The sequence below is a fragment of the Calliopsis andreniformis genome, chromosome 8 (assembly GCF_051401765.1).
Source record: "Calliopsis andreniformis isolate RMS-2024a chromosome 8, iyCalAndr_principal, whole genome shotgun sequence".
Lineage (NCBI taxonomy): Eukaryota > Metazoa > Arthropoda > Insecta > Hymenoptera > Andrenidae > Calliopsis > Calliopsis andreniformis.
The window spans coordinates 7,336,905-7,353,074 of NC_135069.1; the positions used below are offsets into that span (position 1 = coordinate 7,336,905).

Sequence of the window (16,170 nt, forward strand, 5' to 3'; positions counted from 1 at the left end):
TTTATTTTTGCAGCTTGCATTGCGAAGTCTTTCAGCCGACACGGTAGGCCCTCCGTTTCTCCTGAGAGTTAAAGTTTCATTTCTGACGAGGAGAACTTCTTAATTGCCACGAAATAATCTACACTGCGCCGCATTTAGCACGAGTTTATCAACTGCAACGAAGTTTCCGAGATACACGACTTGGCTTTCGCTTGTTTTTGCATTTCGTTCTGACAGGCCATTCGACGCTGAACCTCTCGTCGTTTCAGGAAACTTTTCGTGGGTCGGGAAACTTCTATCGGTCCCTCCATTGCATTAAGAAACGACGCGACATTCCTTGACCAATAATCTGATAAGGACAGGGTAATCCTGATCTGACTATGCAGGAAGTTTCCGATAATTTGGACCTGTTTCTAGATCCTCTAAGTTCTAAAAATCGCCTAAAACAGACTCCTCCAAATAAAACTACCCCCTCAAGAACCTGAGACAATTTAATTAAGGACCCAGCTTCCAGATTACGGAGAAAAAGGATCGTAGATACAATTAATCTTTGCTCGGATGATCCACAAAGCATCAAGCAAAATTTCGTTCTGTTCCTTTCCAACCATTTATCGTCTCGTTCGAGAAACAAAAGGAAGACCGATTTCTGACCCGTTGCCTCTGATATACTTGTCCCCAGAGGAACACCGATGATGTATGGGAAGTACAGCTATAATTTCAAGGAAAAGTGAGGAGAAACGTCAAAGTAAACGATGAGGGTGAAGTCTGGCAGCCGCACAGTATTCATTACTAATATCAGTAAGCCCAGGAGAGTTCCCTCTCTCTTTGGAACTCTTCTTTTTGAGTGCTCTCGCCTTAATTGCACATCAACTCGGTACGTAAGAGTTTAGCTAGTAACACACTACTGTAACTGTCTAGCTTTGCAAAACTACCACCCTTTCATACGTGTCTGGCATGGGTAGTAAATTTTTGGTCGATTAGGGAGTCAAACAGGGATGATCGTTCGTGGTGAACAGAGTGTCTGTCTTTTCTTAGACGCACGAACATAATTAGAACTAGCTTTCAGTCGTCCAAGAGAGCACGTATAATACCTTTCCTGGTCTGCTGTTTGGTTATATAAACAGAGTTTAACAGGTTCTGAGTTACGTAAAGCTGAACCTCACAAATTAATACTGATCTCTTAATCACTGACGTCATAGGACGCGATTGTAGCATCAGACAGGGAAAATTGTGCAGAATAACTTTCGAATTGCTCGAATTCTTTGACGTAATATACATTGTTGACAGAAGGTATTTAAGATCTGCGATTAGGGAGTTTAATAATGAAAAAGAAAAATAACTTTCAAGTGAAATAAAAAGCACGTAAATTTTCTGTGACAGAAAAGTAACTGAGAATTTCTAGATCAGTATCAAAAATAAATTCAAAACCAAGATCCCTGAGACAACAGTTGAGATCATGAAATATGTGAAGTATTTTACTATTATTTTGAAAATTATTATTCATCATTATTATTTTAAAGTATACTAACCCTTTGATAGCTATTGGTCATTAATGTGTTAGAAACTAATAATTATCTCCAAAAAAAGCCACACAGTCTCGTTCTGAGGGATCCTATAATCCTATTTAAATGCGATGCTGAAGTAGGATTTTTCTACAAGAACGTGCTTAGTTGCCTACGAGGTGCCTCACAGTAGACAAATACGTGTCTCAGAGTGCTGTCGTCATACGTGTCGATGCATACAACACCACGATGTTTGAGCTGACGCTATGTGACATAAGTTCGCAGATACCGTGGAGTAACATCCAAAAGCAACCCCTCTGATCGTGTAGGGGTTGCGTTCATGACGTCATCAAAGACGCGCACGCGCCTAAAAAAGCTTACGTGTTGATCGTTACCCACCTTCAGCGCGTTCCCGAGCGAGGGTGTATTCACGCGCGTCACTGGCGTCACAGCTCACAGAAATGATCGTTGGTTTTTATGGGATAAACACATCTAGAGATTTCGAAAAGTAACAACTTTTGGACTCTTGCCTTTGCCTAAAAAGGGAAGTTCTGAACGTGCACTGAAGTACCCCTCACTCATGAAATTATGAAGCTTTCAGCAAATGAAGTGCTGAATACGGAACATGTTTTAATAAGATTCTATTTAAGCATATTTCAACATATGAATTGTTGAATAAAAGCGTAGAGATTATCAGAAAAAACTACTATGCAGAAATGGTCGTACAAGTGTAAATGCACCTCTGATTTTTCTATTTTCGAACTGAATGGACCCTAAGTATGTTTAAAGAAGAATTTAGACTACTAAGCAACATAGACATTTGTGTGTTTGATGTCAAATTTTATTAAAATTTTTTCATTTATTGAAACACTTAAAGATTTTGCAAATTTTCTGTGTACTCCAGACGCTCGATGGAAATTAACCGGTATAGTGTTGAAATCGAGTTAATCTGAGGTTTCTAAACACCTCGCTATTGCAACTCCGTAACTTCGCCGAAATTTCAAAATCCTATGAACCAATTACTCGAATTAGCGAGACTCCGATTGTTCGCGAAAATTTCGTTAGTGCATTAACAAGATAGTGCATAGTGCTGCCGTTTCCTTCTCACATGCAACTAACCCTACAATCTGAACACAGAATTCAATATTGTTGGAACAGCAGTTGAGAGTGACTACTGAAATCAAGATTTAGTTCATGTGAACTTATTCTCAGAAACATTAAGAAGTGAATCAATAAATGAATAATATTTAAAAAAAAGGAAATGAGTATACCAGCTAAAGTGTACGAAATAATAATAACTCACCTCCAACTTGTTCTATGTGTATTAAGTTTTCTAATCTGTGACATCTTTCATACAACAAATAGCACAATAGGTGAAATATTCACATGCGTTTCTGACATTTTAAAATTTCCAGAAAGTTTCGTCTGACCCTAAGACAGTCGAAAGTTTCGATGGATCTCAGACTCGACCGAATGCAAAGGATAGGCACATTTAAATTTGCATTCCGTCTACATTATGCAAATCGATACCTTTCAGGAACAGATACCTTCGGACTGGAGGAATTTTGGTCTTTAGACTTAATCGGAACTCGAGGTTTTCGTATCGACTTCACGAACGGCTTCATTTCACTACCTATCGCGACGTCATCATAGCATCGACATCGACTATCGATCTTGTAGGATTGCTCTCCCTGGAAAGGAGAAAGCAACCACTTGACTGTAGAAGGAAAACTGTCTCTCTCGATGTATTAAACGGTGTTCCAAGAAGTGACAGGCTTTCCAAGATCGACTATAAAGGTCAAAAGTAATGGAAGAAGTTGGTGTAGAGGGTGATCTAGTAGTTAATTGCCTATTATAGTCTCAATAAAATGTGTAGCTAAAATAGGAAGATAAAATTAGAAATATTGCTGTCTATTTCTAAAAATTTCCTTTAAATGGAAAATGATTTTAAAACACTTGAAAAATAAATTACAGCTTCTTTAACTGATTTTTAACCATTCTACAGATAGATATATCCCTATGTTATTCAAGGAATAATTTACTTCCAAGTTACATAGATCACTTTCATGTAGCATGATAACAGAAATTACATAATTATTATTTTGCCTCTTGTTTAATCAATTTTATGTAAAAAATATTGAACGTATTTTTGCAAATGCACTCTTTCATTGCTCGTATATTAAAAAATAAATTATTCCTTCAACTAAATGCGTATGCACGTAAAGATGTCTCGCATAGTCTACAGGAAGATGTTATTGATTCCACCTGCTGTACCTAACTTCTCGCTGGAATGTTACTGCTGCACGTAAGTTGTGCATAGTCGTGAACTTGGTAATCATGCATTACGCTAAATGCAGGAAAAGTTACCGTAGCGTTAACCTCAATTAAGTCGTAGGGGTTCTTTATAGTAGATGCTAAAATCTTTCTATGTCAATTACACAACTGCACACGAGACCAATTAAAAAGTCACTTAGAAATGAATATAATTTTCAAATTTTTATAAGAATAAATTCCAAAAATAAAATCAACCAATTATAATAGTTTTTTGAAATAAAGCAATTTCTCTTTATAATATTTCTCTACGTTATTCATGATATTAAAGATCTTTGAAAGCACAAAAAAATGTTTTATGAGAATATCTCGTACCACATGATTTTGTTATTAATAACAGAAAAAATTTGTATCATAAGAAGGACCACACAAACCTGAATTACTTGTGTTAGCTTGAAGAAGAAGCAGTAATCCAGGGGTACAAGGCAGATATTAATGTACTACGATCTTCAATAACATCGGAAGCTGAATGCATCAATATTAATGCATATGGATGCCAAATACGTGTTCGATGGCAGAAACAAGTCTTTGGCTCACATTACTTGCGCGATCTCTGAAGAGAAATAACCGAATACGCTCGATTGAGTTTCAAGTTTCAGAGCCATCATTCGTGTACAGATCTGTAGTAATAGTACAGCATATTTCATGGAACGCAATATGCGGTGTCGAGACTTACGACAATACACGTCTGCAGAATATTTCACGGAAATAGCATCTTTTCTATGTAACATTTCCTGTAATTGAATACGACGAGGAATAAGTTACATGTAATATTATTTTCTGAATATTTTTCAATCATAATTTGGAATACAAATTATGATATACTTGACTAGTGAAATATATTATTATATTTTAGAGTGGAACATAAAGAATGTAAAGAAGTCATGGTTCAACTGTTTTGTACATACATGTTCTATAGAAATGAAGAAAGCTATTCGTAGCTATCGATAGTTTTGAACTAAATTCAATTTAAAAATGAAAATCTGTAGCAACAACTAGTGCACCAACGAAATATCCATAGTTACACAAATCGAAATGTTCATTCCTAAAATGGGAAAAGAGAAACTGTTACACATTTACTCTACCAAGTGCGGCGAATTTAGTCACGCTGTGCTAGACAAGTGTAACACTTGATATTCAAAATACAGCACGCGAGAACCTGTGTGCTTCCATTACCGTTATGAATAAAGTCCTTCGAGGATTGTTTGCTTTCGAGGGTCATTGCTACTACAGCTTTTTAACTCGTGAATAATCCAGCCGGCGTTAAAAGTTGAAGCGAAAATGTAACAGAACAGAAAAAGTGACGTAAGCAGGAGAAGTGAATAGAAACTCAGGGTTTAGGTATTACAAAAGGGTTTCTGAATTTCAACGAAACTCAAAATTACAAAATGCAAACGCAGATAATATTCGCTCGTAGGAAAATAATAGTAGTATAAAATTGACTATAAATTTAGTATTTTTTACCACTATTTCCATTTGAAATTACATTGTATTGGTTGCTAGAATACCTAGTACTTTTACCTAGTATTTTTACAATAAGACTATTATACTTTGAAATAAAATTATTTTCAAAAAACTTTTTTAATTACATTGGATTATTTCCTCTCTTCCCTATTGCAGCCTTCCATTGGAAATTTTTATTCACATTAATATTAGGTATTTATTATTATAGAATATATACTACTATTATTCATATACAAGTTACAACAGAAATAATGATCTAAGAAAAAATGAAATGATTTTGCATGAAAATATAAAATCAAATGTTTTTTTATAAAATAGCTTCATTTTTCAGAAAATTAAATTTAAATTTTAATTTAGTGTGCATTCATCAGGCTACCACTTGATGGTACATTCACAGTCTGACCACTGACATGACAGAACCACTTATAATCTACTGAAATAAGGGGAAATCTCACGGTCTGACTATCGAGTGTAAATACTACTAGCTAGAAGCTTTTCCCTCTAGTAGAATATGCTGACGTTAAAAGAGCACAACACATGTGCATTGATATCGGCAACATGAAAAGTGGGGAGCCTGGCAGTGAATCACAGTCACATAACGCGTGAATCGCGGACAATTTGGCAATGATTTTCCCAGAGGACGGCCAGAACAAGGATTTGCACAGTCGATTAAACCATGACAAACATTCAATTTGCCTAGGAATAAATTTTATTCAGGGCGCGATTTCACCGAGGTAATTTAACCTAATCCACTGAAGTAACGTGTTTTCTTTGTACTTTGAACCTCTGTTTCCGACACGTTAAAGCATTCTAAATATGTCCATCAAGGTTCTCAGAAATGTCACAAGGAAATATTCAATTTCAGTCGTTTTTAAAGATTTTTACACTTTTCTGGTGCTGGTGATTAAAAAAGGGCTGAAGACGTGGACAGAAACTGGAAGTAATTTGTTTACTGATTACGTTAGTAGTAATCAGCATGTGTTGTAGTGGTAATTATTCAGGTAAAGTGTTGTTATATTAGTATCTTAACCATAAGTAAACCAGAAGGCAGACATTTAATGGAGAAACAGCAGCGATAGTTGTCTTAGGTAATAGAAACACATCTCCCTCTGTAGAATAATCTCTAAAATACATTACACCAGAGTTTCATTCCACCTTGGTGTTAGCAGACCAAATCAACCTTGTCCTTGGCAAGCTTTCAACCAGGATAACACCTTTACTCGACAAGACACAAGGTTGCCAAAAGCAAATTCAAAGAGATATGAATGAATTTGTTAGTTAGATTTACTCTTCCAAGAAAATCAATATAGAGACCTAAATATGTAGACACGTGTATAGATGTAAAATTAAATAACAACACTAGAATTCGATAAAATAGATACCCAATAAAAAAACTGAAAATAAAACAGCAAAACAAAGTAGTGCAAAATTGCATTACACTTTCTATTGCTTTGTCAAACGTTGTAAGCTACAATTGTGCCACATTTGGTGTGAAATATTTGTTAATAGAGTTCATCATCAATAAACAGTGTGTACCTTTGATTGTGAAACGATGAAACGACAAATCGTCCAAACGACACGACAGATGCACCTGACGACCCGAAAAACCAACATTAGGGTGGAAGGAGCGGCCAAGAATAAGCTCGAAATTGTGTGAGAATGGTGCCGAGGGAGAAATGGCTTTATTCAGATAGAAAATAGCTGGCAGACGGATCTGTTGATAGCCATTTGCTGCTCTACTTTTAAGCACACGATTTTTCACCCCAACTTTATTTACTCGTGACACTTAAGAGGACCATGATATACAGAGTTCTCAGGGAACTGGTGTTACAATATGAAGAGGGGTGAATCTACATGAAAAATAAGTCGAAAATGCAAAATAAAATGTTTTCACTTGAAGCTTCATTTTTGAATAAATCAGCATTAGAGATACGTTGAATATATTTAGGGAAAACCTTCCCCAGTTTGAACTCCAGCGTCAAATAACTATTTTCAGGTTCTTGGAGTTTAAAATTTGCAGACTCTCTTCCTGCTAGTAACCTATTTACTCTCATATTTTATCAGTGGGTTCGTCCACCTCGTGGTAAATTGAAAAAATATGTCGCGCGGATGCGATTAGAGTGTTACAGCATTCTCAAATTAGCTTCTTTTGAAATTTGAATGAGCTTGACTGCAAACTGTTCGTCACTTTATGTAAAATTTAGTTATTCGTTCGTATTTAATTCATCTATTAACAGTGGAACTTCTAACAATTGATCAATACCACTGTTGACTAAAAATTTGAAGTAATTTAAAGTTAACTCTTCCAGTCATGTCTGAAAGTACTCCAAAAAATGACAACACTTACATGTGCTGAATCCTCGACATATCCACTAGCAAAGAAATTAATTGCACTACATAATGTTTCTCTTCACGGTAATCAACGATTGTAGAAACGATTTTCCTACGTCTTTGACACTGCAGAATATTTCCAACCAAGTTTTCACATACTACTACTACAGATCTGAAGAAATTCTTGACGAATGTGAATGGAGTCTAACTAGTCAACAGGCACTCGTATCGTGTCTTTTAGAATGAGAAACAAATCGATATTTACTTCTTACAAGTGAATTGAAACAATATTTACTGATTTCATGTGACGAACGTGTCTGCAACCTCGCAACTATCAGATCCACGATGGAAATGGCAAAATCTATACAGAGATAGGCGAGCGTTGCTAGAATTCGATGACGTGCATGAACGCTCTCGGAGCTAGCTCTTGAATCATGCTTGCGCGACCATTCCAAATGAATGTAATTTTCGACTTGGCAGCGTGCCTTGTTTGTGTGGAATGGTAAGAGTAAAAGCGAAAAAAAGAATAAACATGTGAATGTCGCATTGTCTCTTCGAAGTGTGGAATTTTAACGCGTCCACAACCACAATAATGTAGAGTTGTTCCAGTTCTTTATAAATGTGGTTAATCAACTCACCTGGTATATACCAGTCTGTGACAGTTCTGTTATCTACATTTTTATTACCTACATTAGTGGTAGGTTGGAATCATTTTCCAATTCCCATTGACAAGGTTTTTCTTGATTTGAAATTAACATGCGATTCCAGAGGTAATTACAATACATCTTACTTTAACGCGCTTATGGAAGGTTTTATCACTTGAATTTTCTTAAGTGACTGATAACAGCGAGTTACGTTTGTGATATAAATTATGTTCTAAATATTCAGGCAGTCTGTATTATTATGTTTGCAATATGCAACTGCATTAAAAAAAATATAATAAGTAATTTATACCTCGGCTGACCAAAACATTAATTATATTATAGATATACTGTTCTACTATTAATCTTTAATAGTTCTAACTTCATTCCTTAATATCCCCATTATTAATTAACAATCATATATATCATTAATATTTTAAAAATATTTGACGCGAATTACGTGCTAAAAACTTCATTTATGAAACGCGATTACGCGCCCAGTTTATTGCAGTCATGATTGAGAAGTTTACTCGACGTGTATACCAGAATAGTATTGCAATCACAATATCAGAGTTCTAAACGGTCTACCTCGTTTGCAAAACTCCAAACAGCAACAATTCGAAGTGCTTCTTTCATGGGGAAACTATGAACAAGAGAAGTTTGCACAAACTTCCACTTTCGAATAGTATTCCCGAGAGTTTGGAAACATAACGTGCTTCGAGATGATTTTGCGATCTTTCTACAACTTCGCAATAACATTGTGCACCTTATAAATAGAGTTATTGTGTTAACACTGAAAATACTCCATCGCCTTTATCTACGCTTCGACCATTCACAAATGAAAAATCGAGAATGGAAAGTAACTTAATACAGCATGATGAATTTTAGAATAAAAACTCTCTTAAAAAGAATGGTATTTATTCCACTTGATGAGCTTTAAGAGAAATTAGACTGATTTAATTTTTTTTTTTAATGTTGCACTGCTACAAGGATTCCTGAGCATATAAATCTTTTTTATGCAGTTATAGAATAATCAATAGAAGTAATTTTTATTGTGCTTCAAAAAATTACCTTACATGGATAAGAAATCTTTTCATCGACATTTGATATTATTCCACGGTATCGATAAATAATGCACTGATATTCCTTGGCGTGCTGCATTATGCATGAACGCAAGTCACATAAATTTGCGCCAATTGTACAACGTTACTGGCGATCGCATTCAAGGGAATTCAAGGAGCAACAATGCTGCCACTGATAACTTATCAATTGTAATATCAACCTCGATACTACACTGCTGCAATTTATTAATGGCTGTACAATAACATATAGTATTTTTCATATCGATAAAACTCGATATTACGTGTCTCTTCTCCTCGAAATTTATACAAATATTGATATGGATCTCTTCGATTCTAATGCGAAAATTATAAATTCAAACTTTATCCCTCGAACCAAGATATGCACTGAATTATCTAATGACTTTACAAAAATTTCATTGAAAACTTATGCATCTGTCTATGCGAAAATAATGACCAAGATTTTTTGGCAAAACTAAGTGCTTAAATTAAGGCTTTTTACATTAGGAAAAATTATTTCGTGAAAGAACAAATCTGAGCAAAATTATATTTAATTTTTAGTCAGACAGTGCTTTGTGATCATGAGCTCACTCACATATTAAATATCAGATTTATTACTTACACTCTAGGTGACTATAAAATAATTAAATTAGCATCTGTTAATTTTGAGACACTAAGAATATTCACAATGTTTTATATTCAAATTTTATTATTATATAAATCTATAGAAAATTTCCTCACTTCTCTGATGACCTCGAAATTGATGCAAAGTTAGAAATAGGAGGCTGTACAAAACGATAATTATATTAATTCAAATATGTCACAGTTAAAAATGTTTTATATTGAATTCCATTTCCATGAACGGAACTAACGTTCCAGCTAATTTAACAATTAAACATTATCATTCCAATTGTTCTACATCGATATGGATTGTAAATGGAATATCAGGTGGTAAATGAATGGGGTCATAACCTTATCACATCGATCAAAATTAAAAGAGGATCTACAGTAGCTAAACTGAATTCTTCCTCTCTTCAGTTTTAACACAGCATTAGATCAACTTTGTTCAGTCCTTCGCTGTTTGAACCGGTTTCTCATCACTATGGTTGCAAAGTTGTAATTAATTTTTAAATCCCTCTCGTCGAGAATCTAACACGTCGCTGGCTTTAAAGGAAAACAGACTTCTGCGTGCTTTAGAAAATAATCAGGGGTCGCTGTCGTAGAGATTATAGAATATAACGAACTTTCCTTTCGTTATCAAACTTTCTTTAATCATTTTATGCTCGCTGTGACTGTTACCATCTTGCCTACAACTTGATGAATTCTCACAATTTCATTTTTGACGATGATTACACAAAATTAATATATTTCAAAAACACTTATAAATTACAAAGAATACTAAAAGGACAGAAGCATCAAGGAGTGCTTCAATCTGAGAAGATTAAGAGTCACTCTATAATATAAAAACTCGTCCAGATAGCAAAGATTCTACTGCACATTCAAAAACACAGTTCTCTTTCCACAGGTAACATACTAAAAAAATATTCGCTACGAGCTTTCCAGAGGCAAAACATGACTGTCTCGAAGAACAATCCCAAGCACAAGGAGGATCTCATGGAGATAAAATTTACTGAAGTTACATGTGTTAGGAAAACGAGGCGGGCCTTCTTCATTTTAAAGAGCATTAAGAAACCGCTCTAAGCGGATTTCTTTGTTGGTCCCCCAAAGGAAACTTCTTTCGGCGACACCTATGTACTCGCTGACTTGTCAAGCAAAATTTTTATCTGAGCTTTCGCCATGACACCTTCAACACGATTCCTCAGTCACGTACCCTCAGAACATCCAGAGCAAGAACGAAATTCCATTGAACACCAAGACGTCAAGTTAAGCCATTATTCAAGGGTATCTAGAGTGACACGTGACCGTGGAGTGATCTATGAGCTAATTCTGAAACGATTTTCAAAATGTTTCATCATTCGACGTGACACGCCAACATTTTGTGGATAATTTATCGAAATGGTTTCAGTGTTCGAACTCACTGGTCTTTTAAAGTCTGAGCCATCGTGAGAGAGCTCAATTCATGGAGTAGGACTTTCAATAGAAGCTATTCGAAGTGATATCGATCGAAAAGAGATAGTTTTGGTAAAACTAGACTCTACGAAATTGAACAGGACAAAGTGAAAATAGGCAGAAAAGGCGAGAAGAATAGATCCAATGCATAATCTCTTAGTTGCAAATTTCAGAGTTAGTTTTCGTCAATTTTCTTTCTACAATCAAATTATAATTTTGAAAAATGCTGGATCTACTACTATTATTGTAAAGATACATTACAAATTTCTCGAATGTTACAATTTGAACGCCAGGAACTGAATAAATCTATCAAAAAGCGAATTTAAAGTTCTTGAACTTTAACCCTCCTCACATTACAGACGTATAGTCACCCCTAAGGGAAAATTCAATATTTCTTTCCACACATATCTTTCTGTATAATAAAATACGATAAAGAAAATATCTCTAAGTGTCAAAGTTTGTACAAGAAGAGTAATAGCAGAAGATACTGCAACTTCAATACTCAAGAAAAGCACATCATTTCTAATGTCAGTGAATCTAACAAGAAAATATAGAAAGAAAAGGGTAAAAAAAGTTTCTGAAAAGTCCATACATTAATTGTCTCTACAAAATGGGCCACCTAAAACGTTACAAGCCATTTTTTTAGAAGCGTATCGTTTTTAATGATTTATCTTCCTCTTTTCTAAAATCTTGTATTTCTTATTGACACATAAATTTTAAAAACTTGGAACACTTCGTGTTGCAAGGCGTACACAAGGTGCTAATGAGAAATAATGGGCATCTATCTAAAAGTTTATGCGTTATTAACTCACTTTTATCTCGCCGAAGTCGAGAATGAAAAATATGAGGGATTAATTTCAAGAAATAAGAAAGTCACCGATAAATTTATAGCAACAAAATACTGCATAAAAAAGAAGAGTAAATTCTGTCGTAGAAAGGAGAATGCACTTGCAGACTATTGGTTCAATAAAAATGTGTGCTCTCAAGTGTTACGCTGAACAACAGTTTAATTGTGAACAGATTCACTTTGGCTAGGGTCATTTCGGGGTAATTCCATACCGACTAATTAAAAGCATCAACGATGAGGCTCTTTGGAACGTTCACGGGGGTCTTGCTAACAAGATCCTCCATGGCTGAATGTATACTTGACACGTGCTTATCAACGTCGCAAACGGCGAACGTATGGTGATAACGCAGTTAGGGTGCAATTCGAATGTAATTTAGGGCGCATGCGAATGTGTCCAAGCATTGTCGTATTGTCAGCTCTAATATAATTAATAATAATAATAATAATATTCGTTATTAAAAATATGCTAAACAATTATGTACAGTAATTATTTTGCGAATAATAAAGGCAAGTAAATTTGGATTTTAATAATTGGGGTCAGCTCGTTAATTTTGAACATATCAAATTTCCATGAAAAGATGAACATAATATCCTACTTTAGGTACTGCAAGTTTTATTCTCTGAGACTGTTAAAGGCAGTAATAAATTTAGGCGTGGAAAGGGGGTGAAAGTGGAGCTACTAGGGGTAAAATAGAACAGCTCCATTTTTCATATAGCATGGGACATTAATGTTACTACTTTCGAATAATTCTCTGTAATGTATCGTATCTGTGTATCGTATCTAGTTTCTTTAATTAAGTACGTATGATAATTATCGCTACCTTTGATAATTAAAATAATTTAAAATACAATTGTAAAACCTTAATTGAGTTACATACATAAAAATTATTATATTCATTTAAGAGAATTATTAAAAAGTATTATAATACAGGATGATATCTCAATTTACTATAAGAAATTTGTATTTTAAAATATGAGGTTACGAAGTGTATACATGTTAGCGTGGTATCTGCATTTCCAGAGTTTGCAAGCAATATGAACATTGTGACGGCTTTAATATTACAAAGTACTCCGATATGACTCATGGGATCAAATTACACTGCACGTGGATCATAGGACATGGTTTTTATCTTCACTCCACCTACTCTAACAAGACTGCAGACCTAACTTATACTAAAGTGGAATTTTTTTCATTTGGGCACTGACTTCACTATGTGTAAGATTCTTGCAAATTTTGAAGATGATTGCTAAATAGGTTTTTCCATTTTTCACGTCCTTGCACTTTGCAAAGATTAAAATAAATGTGTTTCACATATTCTATATCATGTATAATAACTATGGCACGTCACAGATTACTCACGTGTCAATTAACAAATTTACAATTTCAAATGTAAAAATAGTTTCAAATATTACTGATGTCAAAAGCTATATTCAGTGCTCCATAATTTTATCTTTCTCCTCTAGTTGCTTTACTACGCTACCTACTTAATCAAAATTGTCTGATAAATATCGTCACTTTCTACTCGTATGTGATATTAATGTACCTCCGCCAAAAATAATCTGAAACTTTTCAAACTTAGAGATTGCCTGAAATATTTTACATTTTTAACTCCTTCTCCCCTATACAGCTTTACAAGACAATCTACTTAACCTTTAATCGCCAGAGATTTAAATCCGCTGACTTCTATATATCTGCAGTTAAATTGTGCTATCAATCATTTATATTCCCAAAATTGCTACTGGTTCGTAACTCGTTGAATAAATTGAAGCCACATAGTTATAATTGTAAATTTCTCGTTATTAAAACGACTATAAATCACCATTCCAGTGAATATAAGTTATTAACACCATTCTGTATTGATAATATTACTTTTTTAACTCGATTAAATGAAAGAGTTAGTTAAAAACGCGAATAAATAAATTGCAATATAAAAAATATACAAATATATACTTCGAATAGCAACTATTTAAGGTGTAAGTAATAAAAAATTCTTGAATATCTATGTACAACTCCAATTATTAAAAACAAGCACATTATCATTTATTCATCTCAGAAGAATACTTTTATGGTATATTTCATACATATGAGGCATACATTCTTCCCTTTACACCTCCATATACATGAAAATTCAAACGAAATTAAACATCATTTACATACAAAACATTTCTTCAAATTAAACAATCCTACACCATTCTCACTCAGAAATGGGGCACACATATCACAAAATAAATCACACTTACTCAAACAGAGCAGTTCACAGCGAGAGCAACCACAAGAAACACCATTCCAACTCCCTCCTCTCTTTTCACTCTCCCTCCAAGCCCCCAAATTTCTTCAACACTCACGCGTTCAGCACGAGCCCCGAAAATTCGCTCCTTAAAAATCAGGAGAAGCGTCCTGGCGACTGGCGTGTGACCGATGACTCACGCGGTGCCTTAAACGCGTTCACGCGGCCGAGGAAAAGGTAGTTAGGCCAGAGCACTCGTGCCCCGTCTCTCGCTAGGCACGCCAGCGAGGCTCGCCAGTAGTCGTGGAGAGGATAGAGTCAGACAGGCGACGGAGGCGCACGCGGGCGACCGGCGACCAGCCGACAGACAGACAGGACAGATCATCCCTCGAATCGAAGCCAATTATCGTCGTCGGCGGGCACCGATGCCAATCGAGTAAGAAATTCGATCCCGTCGGCGGTTCCGTGGCGAACGGAAAGCCGCGATATCCGCGTCTTTAACCGTGTAAATGGCGACGGGGAAAAGTTAAACAGGTCTCCTTACCTTTCCACGTCACGGAGAGGTGCACGCGAAATCCGACCACGCCATTCTCGAGCACAGCACCGCACTGCACCATATATATACACAGAATACACTTCTCAACACATCTCCACCCCTCCCGACCAACTTTTCCTTCGACCACCCTTTCTCTCTCTCTCTCTCTCTTCGCGTCTGAACTCGTTACTCGTCTATTTTTCTCTCATCATTGCTCCTCTGTCTACCGGTCTCTGCCCCCTTCTCTCACTACGTTATCTTTCCTTGTCGATCTCACTGTCCCTCCCCTCTATCTTTCTTCCTCTCTCCTTCTCACACTCTCTCTCTCTCTCTTTCTCTCTCTCTCTCTCTCTCTCTGTCCCCGACCGGCAGGGATCACCTTCTGGTCGGCCTCCCTTTTCTTCAGCACCTTTTCTTCTTCCCGTTGCTGGCGAAACGATGAACGAACCGTACACGATCTCCGCTATGCCAGAGGATCGCGAGACGTCCGTGGCACTCGTCGACGAAAGGGGGGCGACGTAGGACGAGGTTAGGAGAAAGAGGAAGAAGAAAAGGAAGCACCTCCCTGCGGCACGCGCGCGAACGAGAGAGAGAGACGACCCAGCATCCAGCTACGCCCGCGACAGCGTCTGGACTACTACTGACGACGATCTGCGCGGTCCCGAAGCAAGCTTTCGTTCCGATTTTGACCGGCCGCGGCGCCACGATTCTCATCCCTTTTCGTTAAACGGCCTGGCAACTATGGTGCTCAACCCCGTCTACAATTTCATCCCCGTGGCCACCCCCGTAACACCCTGGCGCAAGATCGTTGCTGCCTGTCTCGTGAATGATGAAAGTTCGTTCTGCTTGGCTTTCATGAATTTCCGGAATTTATAGGGGTAAGGACACTTTCTCTTCGGGAGCGAGGGGTGGCTTGGACGAGGATTCTTGGGGGACTTGATTTGAATTAATATTGTATTTGTTGGGGAAGTATGAGTTTTCTGGAATATTAATGGCTGTGCGAGTTGATGGACTATAAATGAATGGTGGTATAGAAATGAGTAGGATTCGATGGATAGATTTATCTGTTTTTAGTGAAACTTCGTGGGATCAGAAGGACTTTTTTTGTTGTGCCTGAGGAGATGCTTCAAGATTTTTGAGAAGGAAGATTTGAATTAATATAG

The 16,170-nt window shown here is 36.2% G+C and overlaps 1 protein-coding gene across 1 annotated transcript in view; it reads right to left on the minus strand.

The window, feature by feature from the left end:
• The window catches only part of Task6 (TWIK-related acid-sensitive K[+] channel 6), a 98,073-nt gene extending 82,450 nt beyond the window's left edge, over nucleotides 1–15,623 (minus strand). Inside the window, exon 1 of the mRNA XM_076383342.1 lies at nucleotides 15,017–15,623. The gene's annotated coding sequence lies outside the window, so the exon portion shown is untranslated. The remainder of the gene's footprint in view (nucleotides 1–15,016) is intronic.
• Nucleotides 15,624–16,170: the final 547 nt, after the last annotated feature.